Below are 20,072 nucleotides of genomic sequence, written 5' to 3'. Positions count from 1 at the left end.
GTAAGACAAGTAGGAGTTTGAAAAAGTCACTTTTCTATAAACATTGGACTTAAATTTTCTGACTTCAGGTATCTTTTCAATCATCACATCCAAATATTGTAAGTGTTCCCTAGAAAAGCTATGGGTGAATTTAAGGAAGTCAGTAGTACTATTGACGTACTTGATAAATTCTATTAGTTTCTCCTCAGGTCCAATCCAAAACATACAAATATCATCCAAGTAACATCGACAGTATTTCCAATATTGGGAATATACAGAATGAAAAACAAACTGCTCTTCCCAAATGGACAATACCAAGTTAGAATTCATGGGGGCACAACTGGTCTCCATGGCTATTCCACTTGACTGCCTAAAAAAACTCACCCACGAAATACAGAAAATTGTGTCTTAGTACCAAATCCATTAAATCTATGAACACCAAGATACTGTTTTCGTCAAAACTTCCTTTGGTTCTAAAATCTTCTTCGAACCATTCTAACCCTAACTTGTGAGGAATGATATTAAATAAATCCTGGATATCTAAAGTAACAAAGATGAGTTCATCACTATATAGGTCATTGTTGATACTTCTCAAAAATTCCAAGAGTCCTTTAGAATGCCCACCTGCTCAGACCAGACCCTTTTTAACCTTAGGTCCAAAAATTTAGCCAAAGGCTAAGTTTTAGACTCAGTGGCTGCCACAATTGGTCTGAGTGACAGGTTATCCACATCCTTCTGGACCTTGGTTATACCAAAAATAGATGGTACTATTGGTTTGTCCACAATTAAAAAATTATAGGTATCTTGACTAATCATCTCTTCATCAACCAGTTCTTTAAGAATAAAATCAATCTTCCTATGGGCTATGTTGATTTCGTTACATGAAACTCTAGAGTATCTGTTTGTGTTGTTTAACATATCCAACATTTTGCCTGAATAAATAATACTGTCCATAAGGACAACCCCCCCCCTTGTCGGGTTTCATAACCCTGACTTGGTGGTTGTTCCTTAAAGAATCCAGGAGGGCGTGTTCTTCTTTATTCAAATTATATTGTCTTCTTTTTTTACTCAGTCCCTGTTGAAGCTCCCTTTCTACTTGAATTTCAAAGTTTTTTAACTGGGGGTGAAGGGGTGGATTGTAAGCACTTTTTCTCTTAATCAAATTCGTGTGCCCCCTCCTTTCATGATGCGTTAATAATTTTACGTTCTTTTTTCTCAAAAACAATTTTAAGTCAATCAGAACATTCGTAATTTGACTTCTGTTACTAGGTACAAACTTCAAACCTTTACTGAGCAAACTAAGGTATGTGCAGTCGATGTCCAGGCTACTAAAATTGTATATACTAAAATTGTGATACTTGTGCCTGTACTCCTCGACTACTATACCATTGTCTTGTATCAAACTACGAGTGGGGCTAATAGGGGTTAGTATCTCCTCCTGTTCGAATATTCTCCCCTATTGGGGTAGTAGTTCACTGGTGTTCTTTGTTTTATCCTCTCGGATCTCCTCAGTGTGGGAAAATCCAAAGGGTCATTCAAATCATACCCCCCATAGCTTCCCCAAAAGGATAACTACTATAGCCCCGTCCATGACCCGATTCTCAGTGGTCCAAATCTTCTCCCTGTAAATCATCGCCCATATGGTCAGTGTAATTCCTGTACTGATGCTTAAAATTGTTTTTGGGTTTGGGGTAACATCGTTCTTCCCTATATTCTTTAATGTCCCTATCAAGCTTCTTACATTTCCTGTTAAATAAAAATTTACACTTTTCGTCAATCTTTCCTTTCACATTTGGATCTTTCTTTTTCCACAGTAAAAAGTAAATCAGTGGTAATTTCTTTGTTTGTTTTTTCTATATCTTTAAGTAATGTATCCATTTCTTGTTCATTATTTTTAATGATGGCCTGCAATATATCCAAACCACAATGATTACAAATTTTAATGAGTTCTTTATGGAACTCACTACCCTCTTTAACATTGGTTGGATACTTATAAATGCTTAACCCTTTGGGCACAATGCCCCTCCCAATACACTCTTGTAAATAACAGTTATCCATATTTAAAGATTTGTATCTAAGCATTAAATCATACAATAGGCTCATATTCATACTATCACTGTTACCTTGGTTCAAAATGAACCTTCGGTTAGTATCCTCACTTGGTACAGAAAAATTACAACTAGATTTTAACTATCCCTGCATAGATGACATTCCCCCCCAGTTCGTAGACCCAGAGTCTTTTGTATTATTGTCAATACGGCTAGAAGCCGAAAAAAAAGTCACCTTGGTGGGAGGCATGAGTCGTTCTCTTTCCCTTGCGTGTGTTAGAACTCTCAGGTCCAGTCTGGGAACTACTGTCCCTTAGGTCACTATTAGGTTCATGGGAGTCATTTCCTTCTGTATTCCCTCTCCTGCAACCTCTTAAGGACTGCATACCCTGTGAAGGGTCCAAGGCTAAAACTCTACATTTGCCCCTCTGAGGTAATGCTTCCTGGTTACCTGGTAGCGACACCTCTGGTATGTTGTTGTCAAAAGCCCCACTGAGATTAGGAGAGGCTGTAAAAGGAATGTGGTGCTGTGTAAGAATACCCAGTAACACTAGTTCAGTGCATATCTGTGAGTTGTCAATTAGATTCTTAACATAGATAAAGAAGGCTTTGTGGTTATCTTTTGAATCCTTGTCTATTTTTCTTTCGAAGTTAGCCTTGGATGATTTTATGAGGGACCTTAGTTTCTTACTGATACTGATTAGAGATGTCTTTCCTTCTTGGGGTTTGCTTTTTTTCTGAAGTAGATTCCTCCTTCTATTGTGTAGCCTGCTTATGGCAGGGGTCCACCAGAGTTGTTTCCTTCTCTTAGAGGAGTGAGTCTTGGTTTTGATAGGGATGGCACGATCCATGCATCCTTGTAAGTGCTCATAGAGTACATTTGTAAAGGTTTCTGCATCTTGGGCAGTGTTATCCTTTAGCGTGGGGGCTGTGAAACTTACTGCCTCTGTCTTAAGTAAGGTGAAGTTTGCTTTAGAAAAGTTTTTTACTGTGGTTTCTTTAGTTGGGGGTGGTGCTGGGGTGTGGATATCCAGAGTGATTAGTTTATGGTCTGAACTAACCAGTGATGGGTTGACCTCCAGTGTGGAACACCTGTCACCCATGTTGGTGATAACCAGGTCCAATATGTTTTCACATCAGCTTTTCCAGGGCATTTGAGTTGATGAATTCCAGGAAGTGCTGGGCCTGGGAGTTTGTACTCGAGTAGTTTTCCCAGTTAATGGTAGGGTAATTGAAATTGCCCAATATCAGGGTGTTTGGTAGGACCTTCATGTTTTCCAGTGTCTCCAGAAAGGTGAAGTGGTGGTCCTGGGTCATGGAGGGTGATCTGTAGCAGGCCACAATTTGCATTGCAGATTTGCCTGATGTTAGTTGCTCATGGATGATCTCAGAGGTATCATGCTGTGTCACTAACCTGAAGGTGTAGGTAAACTTGATGAATATGGATACACCCCCTCTTTTTGTGTTTCGGTCCATGTTCTGTGGCCAAAACGAGTGGTATGAGTTGTAGATCGGTAGTGCTGGGGTGCTCTCTGGAGCCTTGAACCAGGTTTCAGTTACTGCACAGGTGTCGATGTTCTCCATACTGAGGAGTGCTTCGAGTGCGTGCATTTTGAGATTTAAACTCTTGGCGCTGAGTAGCACAACCCTCATTTTTTTGTTCATTGTGCTGTTTATGGAGGTGGGTTTGACTTTTGAGCCTTGTATAAAAAAGGCACTATGGGGGCAGCAAGAGCCTTGGCCAGTATACGAAAGCCTAAGGTTGACAGGTGCAAGCCATCTCTTGTCTAGCAATGTGGCTTGTCGAGCATGTCATCCCAGGCTGACAGACATAGATCCCCTTTGAATGACACCAGAAGCTTAGCCAGTTGTTGAAAGTGATCATTTTTTCTTTATACTGAGGTATCATTCTTGGTGGGGGCAGGATGCTACTCAGGGTCATACCAGCCTGGGCTACATGATCAGAGAGCTCTTCCATGTAGTCCAGGGAGGTACGTCTCAGGTCATTCACACCAACATGAACAATGACAGAGTCATATTTGTACTTGTTCTGGAGTGTACTGAGTGCTTGTGTTATGTGGCGGACTCTAGTTCCCGACAGGCAGCTAACAGTAACCTTCTTCTTGTCCAGCCTAGTGAGTGGGATGTCAGTGTGCCTGACTATAGAGTCACCTATTACTAGTGTGTTAGGTATGTTATTTTGCCTTAAGGGCTGTGATTGTACAGCACATTGATTTTGTGTTTTATGTGTTGTCTGGTTTGTGACGGGAGGTGCAGGTTGTTTGGGTGTCTGCTTTGGAGGTCTCTGATGCTTTTGCAGGTTTTTATTTAGAGCCTCCGAGTATGGTTTTGTGTATTTATGTGTATTTTTTGCCAGTGCTGGTTTAGTATGTCTATGTGTGGTTGGAGGTGTGGTGCAAGTGTTAACCTTCTCCTCTTGACTGTCTGTTCCAGTCTTGGGTGGAGACAGCTTAGCCTCCAGTTTGGCTGTATAATTGCATCTCTCGCATATGTTAGTGTTTTTTGGTAGGAGGAAAGGGATGTCTGTGTACATGAGGCAGTTGTAACATTGCTTCAGGATACCCAGGTTCACCAGCTGGTCTGGAGAGTATACCTGAAATTGCCCTTTGGTCATGCCTGAATGGTAGGGTGAGCTGCTTAGTCGCTTGGTTGGTGAGGGGTGAATAAACAGCCTTGCCCTGCTGGGCAATCAAGTGTCAGGGTATATTAGTGCTTGCTATTAGGTCTGAGCAAGTGCTGGGCTGTAGAATGCTTTTTGAGTGCTTAGGTTAAGAGTTAGACTAGTTTCAAGGGAAAAACTGAAGAGGAGACTTAATGGAGCCGGGAATAATTTAACCCTAGCTAACCAGCGCGCAAAACCATGCAAACACGGTTTTTATAGCAGGGAAATGAAAGAGATAGAAATTAGCCCAAAATGGCCAATAAACTACTAACGTCTGGACTGGAACCACTCCTGCAGGGACAGATAGGCTGCTCAAAGCTCCCCTCTCTCACAGGTGAACAGAGGAACTTCCTTTTATACAAGTAAGGTATGGACAACTCAGATAATACTGCCCTGAATTCAGCACTAGCCTGAAAACTGGACTATACTAACTTAGAAAAGCAGGAAACAAGGATTTTTTTTTTTTAAAGATAAGGCAAAAACAGTAAAAAAATACACTTTAAATGACTAGAAATGATCAGAAAAGACTATCTCACTTTAGTGTGTAGCCTACAACAGTTAAACAAATTATTTAAAGAAAAAATGACTTTTTAAAAGTGCAGGCAGTGAAATAAGTACAATATGTGAAAAGCAAGCTTTTAAATCACAAGAAACGCTGGAAAATCAGCATTTAGGTGGAAAACAGTTAAGTACAGCAAGAAAATACAGAAAACTGATACTTAATCACTCCAAAGTCTCTCTTCTAAGCTAGAAGGCTTGTATCAGTTTAAGGCTTTCTAGTGATTCCCAGTAGGTTAGTTACAGGAAAGATGGGAAACAAGAGCAGATGTGGTCTTTTAAACCAGAAAGTTGAAAGAGATGGAAAAACTGCCCAAATGGTCAATAAACTACAATTTCTGGGCCAAGAACCACTCCTCTTGTGGTAGACAGGCTACCTGGTGCTTACCACTCCCACTGATAAGCTAGAAGGCTTTCCTCCAACACAGAAAGGCTTCCGGGGCTCAGAAGCTTACCAACAGTCCTGGATAGAGCAACTCTGTATCTGCACTAGGCTAGTTGCAGGAAAGGTGGGAAACAAGTGCAAGTGCAGCTTTTAAACCAGAACATTGAAAGAGATGGAAAAAAACTGCCGAAACGGCTAATAGCTACAATTTCTGGGCCAGGAACCACTCCTCTTGTGGTAGACAGGCTACCTAATGCTTTCCACTCCCACTGATAAGCTAGAAGGCTTCTCTCCAACACAGAAAGGCTTTGGGGCCTCAGAAGCTTACAAAGAGTCCTGGATACAGCAAATCTCTACCTGGACTAGACTAGTTACAGGAAAGGCGGGAAACAAGTGCAAACGCAGGCTTTTAAGCCAGCAAGTTGAAAGAGATGGAAAAATGCCCAAACAGCCAATAAACAACTGCTAAAATAAATTAAAGCCACCAAGATTAACACCAAAACAAGAGCAGGGATGGTGGGGAACTAACTGTAGAGACACAGCCACAACTTCAGTTGAGTTAATATTCAGTGAGAAACACTACTACTGCTTAATATCTGAGCTTTGGCCGGCTAAGATCTACCTGAAATTAACTGGATGTATAAGTGAATTTAAGTACACTTTTATCTGAGCCTTGGCCAGCTAAGATCCACCTGAAATCAAAGCGTTCAAATTTCTTTAAAAATTAAAAAAAAAAAAAAAAATCACAAGTAAAAAAAAAAAAACTACCCCCCACACCCCCCTACTTAAATATACCAACTCCAAGATTGCGCTACAGTGTAGGGAATGGGACATTTCCCATTTCCACACTGTAGTTCACTGAAGGGCAATCTCAGAGTTGGTATATTTAAGTAGCGGGGGTGTGGGGGTGCAGGGGGCTTGCCCCCCTGCTATAACCCTTTACTTGTATTTTTTTTTTTATTTTTTTTTACAACTTCAGACGTTTAACTGTTCGAGCTGTAAAGGTTGACCTTTACAGATTCGAACATTTAAGCATTAGTCGTTGTAGTATAGACCCATGCTAGAGCCTCTAGCACTATGGGAAGAAGAGGAAATCGGTGGAATAGGGAAGCACTTGTTTGGAGTATGGCTCCTTTCTGCTGAATTATGTGAGCTGTGAGTAAAATAGATCTTGTACTTATCTCAAACCAGCTAGTTGAAGAGGAAGATGATGATGAAAAAATTATCTATAACTTCTGATGAAGTCCCTGTAGCAGAGGGACAAAAGCATTTAACAACTTGTATTATTATTATTATTATTATGTAAACGCACAATAAAGTACCCTTATATTAAATTAATTTCAGTAACTGTCTCAGTCTTATTTGACTCTGATAGCTGTGATTGCTTAGTGGTTAACTACTCAACTCTGATAGCTGAGATGACTTAGTGATTAACTGCTGTGACTATAGTGTACAGGGCCATGGGTTCAAGACCTGCAAGGGCTGTTTATTTAACAGCTGTGATGGCTTAGTGGTTAACTTCTCCCAACTACAAGACATCACTTCAAGGACCTACTAGAAAGGCTCTTTCCTTATATCACTCACATGCCACAACTGCACACTCCTGTATCCATAGCATTTCCCTAATTTTTTCCAGTTTACCGCAGTAGCGTTGTCGCCTCACAGTTAGACTTTGCATGTTCGATTCTCAGTTAGAGCGTCTTCTGTGTGTCAACATGCGTGAATGGGCATTCCTTTGCTGAAGGTTGTGCATTAGGCCTGGCAAGCCAGCATGTAAAAATCTATTGCCAATCATTAGCGGACCGGAGTTCCGCTGTGGCGACCCCTAACCGGGAAAAGCCGAAAGACAGTTTTACCTTTAAAATCACCAGTTATAACCAACACCTAATATTTCCTATAAACTCTCTACAAACAGATAATAACAGAGCAACAGTGCACCAGAGAGTGGAGAAATGAAGAAGAAATTGATGAAGCCATCACCAGGACTGCACAAGGAGTGTAGTTAAACTTAAGCTTTCAGCAGTTCTACATTTCACTCAGGCATGGGGAGTAACTTGTAATAATATGCTCACATAAGCCAGAAGATAGCACTGTGCTAGAGAGAAAGACATTGCTGATTAAGGGAAAACATACAAGAGAAGGAGTGGTGCCACTGTGACAGTAAAAAGGGAGATAGAGTGAGGGGACATGGGCATATAAGAAAGAACAGAAAGGGCAAATAATGGCAAAGGTTTTATCAGTGACAAGACAAATATGAAAGGGTAGGCTGAACAGTGGCCCTGGAAAGTACAAATGTTAGTGAAAACTAGACCATGTGAATGCTTGTGTTTGAAATGCCTAGCAAGGTGCTATCAAATGAAATACAAAATGAAGAGGAAAAAGGAAGCAACCTAGGCTAGAAGAGAGGTGAGGACAAAGCTGAGTGAGATGCTCAAAGAGTTGAGCAGGGGTTTGGCCCAGGAAGCTTATGAGTGGAAAAGGTTGAGGTAGCTGTAGGAAAATGTGGGAGTTTAAGGGACTGATATAGGTATATGACATCACAGCAAGTTGACTAGCTAGACAAGAAAGGGCATTGAAGGATGGGACATTAGAAAGGGGTGCTAGGCTGCAGACAGGACAGGTGAGAAAAGGTAGGAAGAAGACAGACAGAGAAAAAAAGGATATGGGAAAAGCAATCAAATGAATAAAAGCAAATGTGGTAGCAGACAGGAAGACATTAGAGGAAAGCAGGGGACATGCAGGGAATATGCAAGAAGTGAGAGAAGGGTAGGTGGGAGATACAACTCGGAATACTATGATGAGAAAGGAAGTCATTGTGAATGTATAGGGGCAGACAGTGGTGGCAGGTAATGTAGAACCACTGATGGTCATCAAGAGGCATCAACAGGGCACTATCTAAGTGAACTAGAAACGTCACTTACTCAGAGGGAAAGAAGGAGGGAGAATTATCTAGTGTAGGTAGTCAGTTGGAAGTAGGAAGAGTGTTAATACAGGAAATAGTAGAGGAACAAACAAAGGTCATGGCTGCATAAATTCATTGTGCAAAGAGTCTGAAAAGAAAGACAGGAGGGCAAGCAGTGATTAAGCAGGGTACAGTAGACATGGTTGCTTACAATAATTTGCTTGGATGACCACAGCTTGAGTCATAGTTTTCTAAGTATAGTAGCTGGAGGTAGCTGTCACTTATGTTTTGTTGCTCACTTTACATTGCAGTGAAATTGAAATGCTCACATTCTAGTGAGCTGGTAGTGGTTCAAGTTCAGAGTCCCACCGAGGAAAAGCAAAACTGGTGTTGCATTGACTTTCAATGCTTGATTCTTCTCTGAGATGAAGCAATCTCAGAGTGAAAATAATGTAGTAAAGAGGTGTGGTGGTGTAGCAATGCTTGCTTCTGGCAAAAAATGCCTTTCTTATTTGTGTTAGATTTACTCCGTGTATGACAAGCTTGAGTGCATGTATTTTTAGAATGTGTGCATTTAACTGTCATGTATAATGTCTTGCAACCAATCTAATGTGATGTGAGCTCTGGTGAGTTAGAAACATAGTTGGTCTGATGTTGCTGATGTTACTGAGACAGTGGCAAAAAGCATGAGAAGTGAGACATGCTGATGAGAAGGTAGAAATAAATGAGTTGTGAGCTACATTGAGTACATCAACTGTTAGGTCAGAGTGGATGGATGGGACACAACGAAGAAGATGGACAAGAACGCATAGAGTAAAAACTTAGAGAAGATACTCAGAAATTAATGCAAAGGAATGGGGGAGGGGTGGTACTGGTTGGCTGATGCAGTATATTTGCTTCAAAGAAGGAGGTTGAGAAAATGAAGAGTAAAGGAATGTAGTAAGAGACAGATTATTAAGGTGGAAGCTCATTATGTTCATAAGGGATATCAAACTCACAGAAGCAGACTAAGAGAGTTGGGGGTGACTGAGGCCTTGGCCAATGAAAGAGCTATCAGTTGGTGTGACGCTCATCATACCCTAGGCTAGGGGGGCGGGGGTGTCAGATATCTCCAAGTGAATGTACTATTAGCCTACAAAGGTCCTTCCACTGTATGATTTAGAGTGAGAAGAAGGGAAAAGGAAAGAAAGATGATGCTGTAGAACCCTTTGGGGAAACAGTTGATTCTGAGCTGGAGGAGAGGGTCAAAAATGAACTAGAGGTACAGGATGAACACGGTATTGAAATGAGACATAGATAGGGTGCTAAGGATTATGAAGAGAGTTTGAACAAGAGTCTAAAAGGGAAAAAAAGAGTAGAATTCTAGTGTGACAACGTAGGAAGTTAGGTGAATGACTGTAGGGATGTAGGAGAAGCACAGTAAAAGGAGGCAATCAGAAGGCTGAGAAAGGAAGTGAGGACAGCAAGGACAAATATTGAAACACTTCTGGTCAAAAGGGTCAAGATGGGCTTCTTACATATACTGCATAAAGAAGGAAGGGCTACAAACCTGGCCAGAGTTAGTAAGGATGAGAGTAAGAGAGGGCATGAGAGAGAAAAAGAAACATCATGGAATACAGGAGAAAAGTAGAAGTACTGAATGACCTTTTCACCTCCTTAGCAGAAGAAAAGAAAAAGGGAAGACAGAGTTCTATGATGGGTGGAGGTTAAGGCAAAGTAAGAAACTTCATTTATACCTAGCCTTTTTTCATTAAATGTAACATTTCTTGAATGCAAATGACCAATAGTTCTTTTTTGAACATATTATAAGAATTGATATCACTGTAAAATACAGGAGTAAACTGGAAATAACTGGAGGCACCTGGAATGAGGCAAGAATGACTGTCTTTATCTGTTTATTATCCAGAACTTTGCTGAACAGGTGAGTCTCTTCTATGTTTGCCAAATATTCTTGTACATTTCAGAATAAAGTCTGCAAACACTGTAGCTTGGTTAAGAAGTCTTTATTACGTACAGAGTGCAAGAACTGCGGTGGTGGTGCTGCGGTAGCGTTGTCGCCTCACAGTAAGACGTTGTCCTGTTCAATTCTCAGATAGAGCGTCTTCTGTGTGGAGACATGCGTAAATGGGCGTACCTTCATTGAAGGTTGTGCATCAGGGCCAGCAACTCAGCACGTAAAAATCTACTACCAATAATTAGCAGACCGGAGTTCCGCTGTGGCATCCCCTAACCGGGAAAAGCCGAAAGACACAACAACAAGCAAGTAGATGTCAACAATATCCAAATACTGTCTCCAATAACAGTGCTGATAGACTGAAATAGTCTATATTCTGCATTCATATTTACATTTCTTTCCTCCTGAATAGTACAGTTAATATTCTGAAATACTGGATATCTGACCTGACTTCTGCACTCATACTCGAGTGTCTGTCCTGCAATGACTTTCTGCATATCAGTCCAAATAAACTAATTTAACTGTGTATGAAGTATTTCCTAACAATCTACATGCCTCTTATCTTGGTTCCCAAGCCTTGTAAGATCTGTTTGTTCTCAATGTACTGCAGGTTCTGTTCTTATCAGTGCAGTAGACTCCTATTCCAGCCTCACTGGACCCGGACCTTAGGCTAGATAAACCAATGGCTGGTTAATCAGAAAAAGCATAAAAATAGCATTTATAGGTTTTGAATCAGCTAGAATAACATGAGTTGTGTTAGTATGCATTGCTCTAATAAATATGAAGTCTAAACCTCAAATTTCTGTCATTATTTAGCCCAGAGAAAGCAGAAGTATTCTTCTTTGCTGTCTTTTGGTAGGGCTATGGCAGAAATTTGTTGGCCGGTTAAAGGGAGGCCGGATAAGAGGGAGTCTACTGTATTCTTGACTGAAGGTTATTTTCACTGATTAAAAAGTGCATTGATTAAAACTGTATAAACATTGTAATGAAATGCTTTAATAGTGCTGCATTTTAGATTTATGCAAATAAAATACTGTATTTTTGTCTAACAAATAAAACCTGATCTTACATATATAACATTGTACAGTTCCTAACTCTGGTAGCTTGATATCTGGCACTTTGATATAGTTCAAAGCTATGAACTGCTAATAAGCTTTATTCAGTAATATTGGATTTGACTGATCACACATTGTGACTCAGAGACAGTCGCTTAGCCAAACACTGCCCTTGGAAACGGGTACATATGTCTTCTGAGTTTTTCCCAGTTAAGAAATAAAATACTACTAATAATAGTAATAATAATGATAGTAATAATAGCTTCAGATGGAACTTCATTCCAGTGTTAACCTACTAATTCAACCATGCTGTGATTCTGCATTTAAATACTTTGGCTCTCTGAAATCTCATATATGACCCCCTAAGATTCATGTCTGCCTTAAATGATTATTAAACATTTAATGTTTCAAGATGCAAGCTTTTAATAAACTCCTAGATCTATGTTTGTGAAAGTATCAGTATGATAGCCAGCATTTCTGTAATTTCTAATACTTTCTCTCATAGAATAGATGGGGGTTCCCATTATTAGGGTGAAGGTAGTGTGCTTAACATGTGCCCTCTGTTTAAGTACCTAGGAATAGGGGTAAATGGCAAGTTATAGAAGTTAGAAATTGATGTATTTATAGGTTCATAGGTTCATAGGTTTATACTAGGCTATCTGCCCTAAGGCATTTATAAGCCTAGCCCAAATTATTGTGGCTTACGCCACCCCTTATATGAAAAAATACTGTGCCCATTAGTTTGTTGTGCCTCTGTCCAGCAGTGACCCAGAGATGATTCCCGGGGTAAACCTACGATCTCCCATCCACAGGTCTAGATTTCTCTTGAACAGAGTCAGCGAGGTGCTCTGCCTCACATGGACCGGGATTTTATTCCACAGCATAGGGAGTCTCTGAGTGATAAATCTATCCCTCCAGCACGTCCTATTTATATCCGTGCTAAGGTTTAAGTCGCTTGCTCTAGTGGTTTTGGTGGATCTGGATTTTTTGAGGTGGAGCATGTCCATTAATTCCGGGTTGGACATGGCCTTGTATGTCAGGCACATGTCACCTCTGAGCAGACGGTATGCGACTGAATAGAGCTGGAGTTTCTTCAATCTGGCAGCATATGACAGATTTTGGAGTCCCTTTATCCTTTTGGTGAGGAACTTTTGGGGTCTCTCCAATTGCTGCAGATGTCGGGTGAGATACATCCCGAATGGGGCATTGTACTCGATCACTGGTCTGATAAGTGAAGAGTACAGGGGAACAATGACCTCACTAGATCTGGATGTGAATCCCTTCATGATCAGGTGGGCAATGTAGAAGGTCTTTCTAACCACTTTAGCAATGTGAGTGTCAAAAGAAAGGCCACTGTCAACCTGGGTCCCCAGGTCCCTGATAACCTCTTCTGTGCTTAGTGGATTGCCACCTATATGGTAGCTTGGGGTTACCTTGTTTTTCCCGAAGGGTATGACTATACATTTTTGGCGTTTAACTTCAGGCCATGGCTCTGGCACCAGCTATCTGTTTCCGTGAGTCCCTTCTGAAGGATATCAGTGTCCGATGCACTTTCCACTATGCCGCCCAGTTTGCAGTCATCTGCAAACTTTGTCAGCCAAAGTCCTCCCATGTTGGCCTGTACTTCTGAGAAGTAGATGCCAAACAATAGGGGGCCAAGGACCGAGCCCTGTGGGACACCACTTGTGACCGGCTTGGAGTCTGACACAGCGCCAGCAACTCTAACCCTGTGGGTTCTGTCCTTAAGCCAGTTTGCAACCCATCTTGTGACATATGGGTTTACATTTAAGCTGTTGAGTTTTTCTACAATACCCGAGTGGGGTATTGTGTCGAAAGCCTTTGCAAGGTCAAGGTAGGCTGTATGGACTGCCTTTCCCTCATCAATGGCCTTGGTGACTATTTCAAGAAGTCGACCAAGTTCAAAAGGCATGATCTTCCCTTGACAAAGCCAAACTGGGTCGGGTCCAATGTCTGCAAGTCCCCTATATCTTTGTTTATGAGCTCCATTATGATCCTCTCCATAGCTTTGCAGACTAGACTTGTTAAGCTTATGGGGCGGTAATTACCAGGGTCCGTGAGGCCACCTTTGTGGAGTGGGACCACAGTTGCCGTCGCCACTCCTTGGGCACGTATCCTGTGGTAAGGCTGAGATTAAACAGCTGCCTTATGTGCGGGTTTAATTCCTCATTTAGCTCGTGTAGCACACAGCCGGGGACACCATCCGGTCCCATTGATGCTGTGTTTTTAGCTTTAGAGAGAGCAGCTTTCACCTGCGCATTTGAGATGTCCGGGAGGCTACACTCGGCTGGGATAGTTATCTCTCCTTTAGGGGAGAGGGGTGAAGTTTGCACTGAACCTGTCTGCCAGTATGTTGGCAATGTCTGTGGGTTCAGTGATTTTTGTATCATTTTGGACTAATTCTGAGCATATCTGTGAGTTTCCACCCAGGTTCCTAACATAGCTGAAAAAGGCCTTATGATTGTCCTTTGAATCCATGGCAATTTTTCTCTCAAAATTGGCCTTAGTTGATTTTATGAGTGCTCGTAATTTTTTGCTAATAATGATCAGGGGTGACTTCCCTTTTATGGATTTTGTTCTATCATGTAATAGCTTTCTCCTCTTATTGTAAAGTTTGTTAATGGCTGGGGTCCACCAGACTGGACGTTTGCCCTTTGTGGAAAGAGTCTTGGTTTTATTTGGGATTGCCTGATCCATGCAGTCCTGGAGGTGTTCATAGAAGGCATTTGTAAGGGCTTTCGCAGCTTGGGTTGTGGTTTCCACTGACTCAGGGGCCTTGAAGGATACCACACCAGTCTTGAGTAGTGTGAAGTTTGCTTTAGAGAAGTTCTTCACTATGGTCTTTTTGTTTGGGGTGGGGGCGGATGTGGATTTCCAGTGAGATTAGTTTATGATCAGATCTCACCAATGAGGGATATACTTCCGGTGTGGAGCATTTTGTCCCCATGTTTGTGACAATGAGATCTAGTATATTTTCTCCTCTAGTGGGAACAGTGACTAGCTGTTCCATGGCATTTGAATTTATGAACTCCAGGAACCGTTGGGCTAGAAAGTTAGGGCTTGAGTAATGTTCCCAGTCTATATTCGGGTAGTTGAAGTCACCCAATATGATGGTGTTTGGAGATACATTTATACCCTCCAGTGTCTTCAGGAAGGCTGTGTGGGGTTCCTGAGTTTGAGAGGGTGGCCTGTAGCATGCTACAATTTGTAGAGCAGTTTTGCCTATTGTTAGTTGCACCTGGATGGTTTCCGAAGCTTCATGCGTTGCCACCAACCTGGAGGTGTGAGTATCCTTTATGAATATGGATACACCCCCTCCTTTTGTGGAGTGGTCTGGGTTTTGGGGCCGGAACGCATGATATGAGGTAAAACCTAATAGTGCCGGGGTGCTCTCAGGAGCCTTGAACCAGGTTTCAGTTACAGCACAGACATCGATGTTCTCCATACTGAGAAGGGCCTCGAGTGCGTGCATTTTGAGATTTAGACTTCTGGCATTGAGCAGCATTACCCTCAATTTCTTCCCATTTTTGTTTTCTAGGGTGGTAGGTTTAGAATTTGAGCCTTGCCTAAAAAAGGCACTATGGGGGTGGCAAGATTTCCCCCTTCATTGAGGTACTACTACTTTTATGGCATATCTTAAACAATGGCCTAGTCCTATAGGTAAGACATTATCACACCCAGTCTGATGTTACCCTTGCACAATATTTATTTTACAGGTAAATGAATGTCCTGTTAGAAACGCCTAATAGATACACTGGTTAATACAGATATTTACAAGTTTTATATCCAAACAATCCTGTTCACAGACAAGTACCCCATCTGCAGAACTGTAGCTATGGGAGAGCAAAGTAGATGGCTGCCCCAGTTACAACCTATTAGGTTGCTCAATCATTTGATCATCAGTGGCAAGGTGGAATACAGCCATTTTAATCAGTGCCACAATTTGATGAACCTATTTTTTTTTGGATCCTCAAGCTTTAATTTGCAGAGGAGTCATTTGTTCTTTACTTTTAGTTTGTTTCCCTACTGGATAAAGGCTTCCCAATGTATTCTTGATCTCAGACAAATGTTTATCTCTGCCAAATGAGCTGTTTTTTGTTTTACTGGAATTTAGTTTTAGGCCAAGTTTGATTTACCAAATGTATCATATTCATGATTTCGACAGATGGAATATTATATCTTTTTGGGACTATCACTATGTCATCTGCATATCAGATGCAGCAAGTCTTAATAGGACTGACAGGAAGCACATTAGTAAACAGTGATAAAGACCATGCCCCAACACTGAACCTTGTGGGCCACCTTTTTGGAGTGGTTGATGGGAAGATTGAGCATGGTCAATTAGAACATGGAAGTTTCAGTTTCCTAAATATCTAATAAGCTAGCTAAGCTCCTTAAGGGAAATACTACTGGTAAAAATATAATGTTTTTATTATTTCCCAAAATGTTGCAGAATAGTGATCCAGTGTTCCTGTAGTCACTGCTTCAGTCTGTAGGAATGATCATGTATCCCTGTAGTCACAGTTTCAGTCTGTAGGAATGATCATGTGTCCCTGTAGTCACAGTTTCAGTCTGTAGGAATGATCATGTGTCCCTGTAGTCACAGTTTCAGTCTGTAGGAATGATCATGTGTCCCTGTAGTCACAGTTTCAGTCTGTAGGAATGATCATGTGTCCCTGTAGTCACTGTTTCAGTCTGTAGGAATGATAAAGTGTCCCTGTAGTCACTGTTTTAGTCTGTAGGAATGATATAGTCACTGTTTCAGTCTGTAGGAATGATCATGTATCCCTGTAGTCACTGTTTCAGTATATAGGAATGATCATGTGTTCCTGTAGTCACTGTTTCAGTCTGTACTGGAATGATCAAGTGTCCCTGTAGTCACTGTTTCAGTCTGTAGGAATGATCATGTATCCCTGTAGTCACTGTTTCAGTATATAGGAATGATCATGTGTTCCTGTAGTCACTGTTTCAGTATATAGGAAGGATCATGTATCCCTGTAGTCACTGTTTCAGTATATAGGAATGATCATGTGTTCCTGTAGTCACTGTTTCAGTATATAGGAAGGATCATGTGTCCCTGTAGTCACTGTTTCAGTATATAGGAAGGATCATGTGTCCCTGTAGTCACTGTTTCAGTATATAGGAAGGATCATGTGTCCCTGTAGTCACTGTTTCAGTATATAGGAAGGATCATGTGTCCCTGTAGTCACTGTTTCAGTATATAGGAAGGATCATGTGTCCCTGTAGTCACTGTTTCAGTATATAGGAAGGATCATGTGTCCCTGTAGTCACTGTTTCAGTCTGTACTGGAATAATCGTGTGTCCCTGTAGTCACTGTTTCAGTCTGTAGGAATGATCAAGTTCCTGTAGTCACTGTTTCAGTAGGAAGGAAAAGGCAGTGTCACAGATATTGTGGCTAGAATTTTATCTATGCAGAATTCAAGCAATAGGATAAAGGGTGAGTTTTATTTCTCAATCTTTTCTCTTTTTGTTTGAGTTTGTGTAACCTTGGAGTTATTACATTAAAGACTCAGGGTGTTGAGGTTTGTCCTTGGTCAGTTTGGTGCTATCAATCACATTCAAATGCCTGAATGCAACTATCAAAATCATCCACCTCTTTATACAAAGGAAACAATTTCCTACTGACCTTGGTTTTCTGGGTTGAGTTTTCACCTGCAATACTCATGTGCATTTGGTAAATGTTTAGCAATTACTTTTCATGCTGGCAAATCTTCATCATAATTATCATCGACCCTTTTTCCAATTTATAAATGGGGTCAGGGTGACAGGTTAACTTTCATCACCTTTCTTCATTGCCAGCCATTCTCTTACCTTTGTTTGATTATCATACTTTACTGTTGGAGGTCTTATCTTACACAATCAGTCTGTTTCTTAACCCAACATTCACATTACCTTTTGCTTTCATCTTGTTTTTCTAAGCTCACATTTATCAAATCATCTTTTCTGCATGTGTGAGTGAAACAACATAGTGCGCTTTCCTCGGACTTCACTATAACTGATGGTACATTGTCTTCTGCTCTGAAATTTTAATTTTTTGTCTGTCTCATGCCGTGTCCTTCTACCTGACTTAGGCATTTTATTTTCTTCACCTCAAGCCTTCTCACCTCCTCTTCCTACATAATCAGCTTTCTGTGTCATACAGAAGCAATGGTCACACTACCATTCGAGTCACACTACTCTGCTGTACACTTTACTTTTAGATTTTTTGGTATTCTTCTGTCACACACCGCACACTGTGCTTCATACTTTGTGCCAGTTGACTGCATCATCCTGAAAAAAAAAACTAAAGGGAACTACTAGTGGCAAATGTAATCTTATTCAGTTCCCCAAGTGTGTTCTATCTATCTGCAGCATAAAACCTGTGAATTTAAATGCAACAGCTGCAGTTTTAAACAAGTGAAATAAAGAGAATATATTACAGTTTCTTTCCTTGCATACAAAGAACTAAGGTACCTCGTGGTTTGGTTTAGCCCTGCTCTGCTCACCCTCGCTGTGCTCAGGCTTGTTCCGTGCCCAGCCCCGAGTGGTGCTAAATTTAAAGATCTAAAAACCACACCCCCTCCACTTTAACCTATCAAAGAAGCTCCTCAGATCAAACCATGACCCCTACCTGCCGCTAATTTTCCTAGTTTTCCTAATTTACTCCTGCTCCAAATGAGTCCTAACATAATGCCCCAGCCAGGCACTATGTTATCTCCCAAAATGCTGCTACTATTGTCACTGTTACCTCTGTTACTCACTCCATATCTCCTCAGCACCTATGAAAATCAGCCCTACCTAGGTTTTCACCACCCAAGATCGCAAACTATCACTATTTCAGTATCAAATAACACAGACCACATCATAATTTCCCACATGCCTGACCCCTCCATTCTTAAAAAGCTCCATCCGATTAGACTCAGGTATATCTACCCCAAAACTAAACATCAGAAATTAATACACAAAATCATGAAACTCATAGTTATCTTACACTACAGCCTGACAATGGATAGAGACATCCACCCAAACCCTGTCCCATCCCCACCTAATGTTTCTAGTTCCCAAACTAACATCCCTTCTAACATAACATTGGCTGCCAGGCCCCCTAAGTCACTCCTGATCTGCCATCTAAATATTAGGAGCATAAACAATGAGGTCCATAATCTGCATGCCCTCTTAGCAGCTTACTCTCTTGATGCGCTATGTCTTACAGAAACCTGGCTAAAACTGGTAACTAAAGACAATGAGGTAATTTCATCAGGGTACAACATACTTATACTAGATTGTACTACTAGAAAAAGTGGTGGAGTAGCTGTACTCTATAAAAATACACTAGACGTTACTATGATCCCCCTACAATCTCCCCAGTTAAATAATGCTGAAATTCTTTCTGCTAAACTACAAATTAACAATAACAAATGCATAAATATTGTCTGCATTTATATTCCCCAGGTAATAATACAAACACCCTTGAGGGCCTCCTCTACTGGTTATCCAGTACCTACCCCCAAGAAACCAGGGTGTTAGGATATTTTAATATCGATTGGAACACCTGTTCCTCGGAATCTCCCACAACCCATGTCAGCCTGCACGGTTTTACACAGGTCATATCTTCTCCCACTAGGATAGGCAAACCCAATAACAAAGACAGTATCCTGCTTCCTATATTGGATTCTTATCAACAACCAACCTCATATGTACAAGTCAGGGACCCTCTCAGATGACCTGAGTGACCACTTACTCACTTACATTATCAAACACAAGGTGGATAACCCCCACCAGATTACCTTTAAAACTTTTAGAAATAAGAACTTCACCACCACCAGTTTTCAGAATGAACTTAAACGTGGTAGTACATTTCAGTTCCACATTCCTTACTATTCTTGACTCTCATGCTCCTGCTCGCTCCATTAGAACCAAAACAAAAACTGCCCCATGGCTCTTAAAAGAGACCAAAGCTAAAATCATAGCTAGAAATAAGGCATGGGACAAATGGCATACTACAAAAGACCCACTAGATCAAGTCAGGTTTCGACAGCTAAGGAATGACACAAAAAGATCTATCTTACTAGATAAAAAAACTTCTACTATCTTCAACAAAAACATCAAAAAAAATTCTTCATCCAGGACAGTCGTTTACTCCTACCCCATCAGCTTGCAACCGTAAAACCGCTGAGGATATTGCAAATACTTTTAATAGTTTCTTCACAGAAATCCCTAGCAAGCCAACTGGCACCCAACTGTTCTAACCCAATTTCTGCTACAGCTAGTACCCCAGTCTCCTTTAGCTTTCAGCCTGTTTCCACAACGCTTATCAGATCTCTAATTAATAAATTAAAACCAACTACCCTAGCAGCTGATCTCCTTAAAACCAACTACTCTAGCAGCTGATCTCCTTAAAACCAACTACCCTAGCAGCTGATCTCCTTAAAACCAACTACTCTAGCAGCTGATCTCCTTCTGCCAGAGTATCTGCAAAGAGCAGCAGAT

At 41.0% G+C, this 20,072-nt stretch overlaps 1 protein-coding gene across 1 annotated transcript in view; it reads right to left on the bottom strand.

Annotated features, from left to right (window-relative positions):
• EMILIN3 (elastin microfibril interfacer 3) overlaps positions 1-20,072 on the bottom strand; it is an 834,354-nt gene that overhangs the window by 76,008 nt on the left and 738,274 nt on the right. The window lies entirely within an intron of this gene.

This window comes from Protopterus annectens, chromosome 12.part0 (assembly GCF_019279795.1).
Source record: "Protopterus annectens isolate FY-2018-M chromosome 12.part0, PAN1.0, whole genome shotgun sequence".
Classification (NCBI taxonomy): domain Eukaryota; kingdom Metazoa; phylum Chordata; order Ceratodontiformes; family Protopteridae; genus Protopterus; species Protopterus annectens.
The sequence above is the reverse complement of the archived record's forward strand: the minus strand, read 5'-3'. Positions and strand labels throughout refer to the sequence as shown.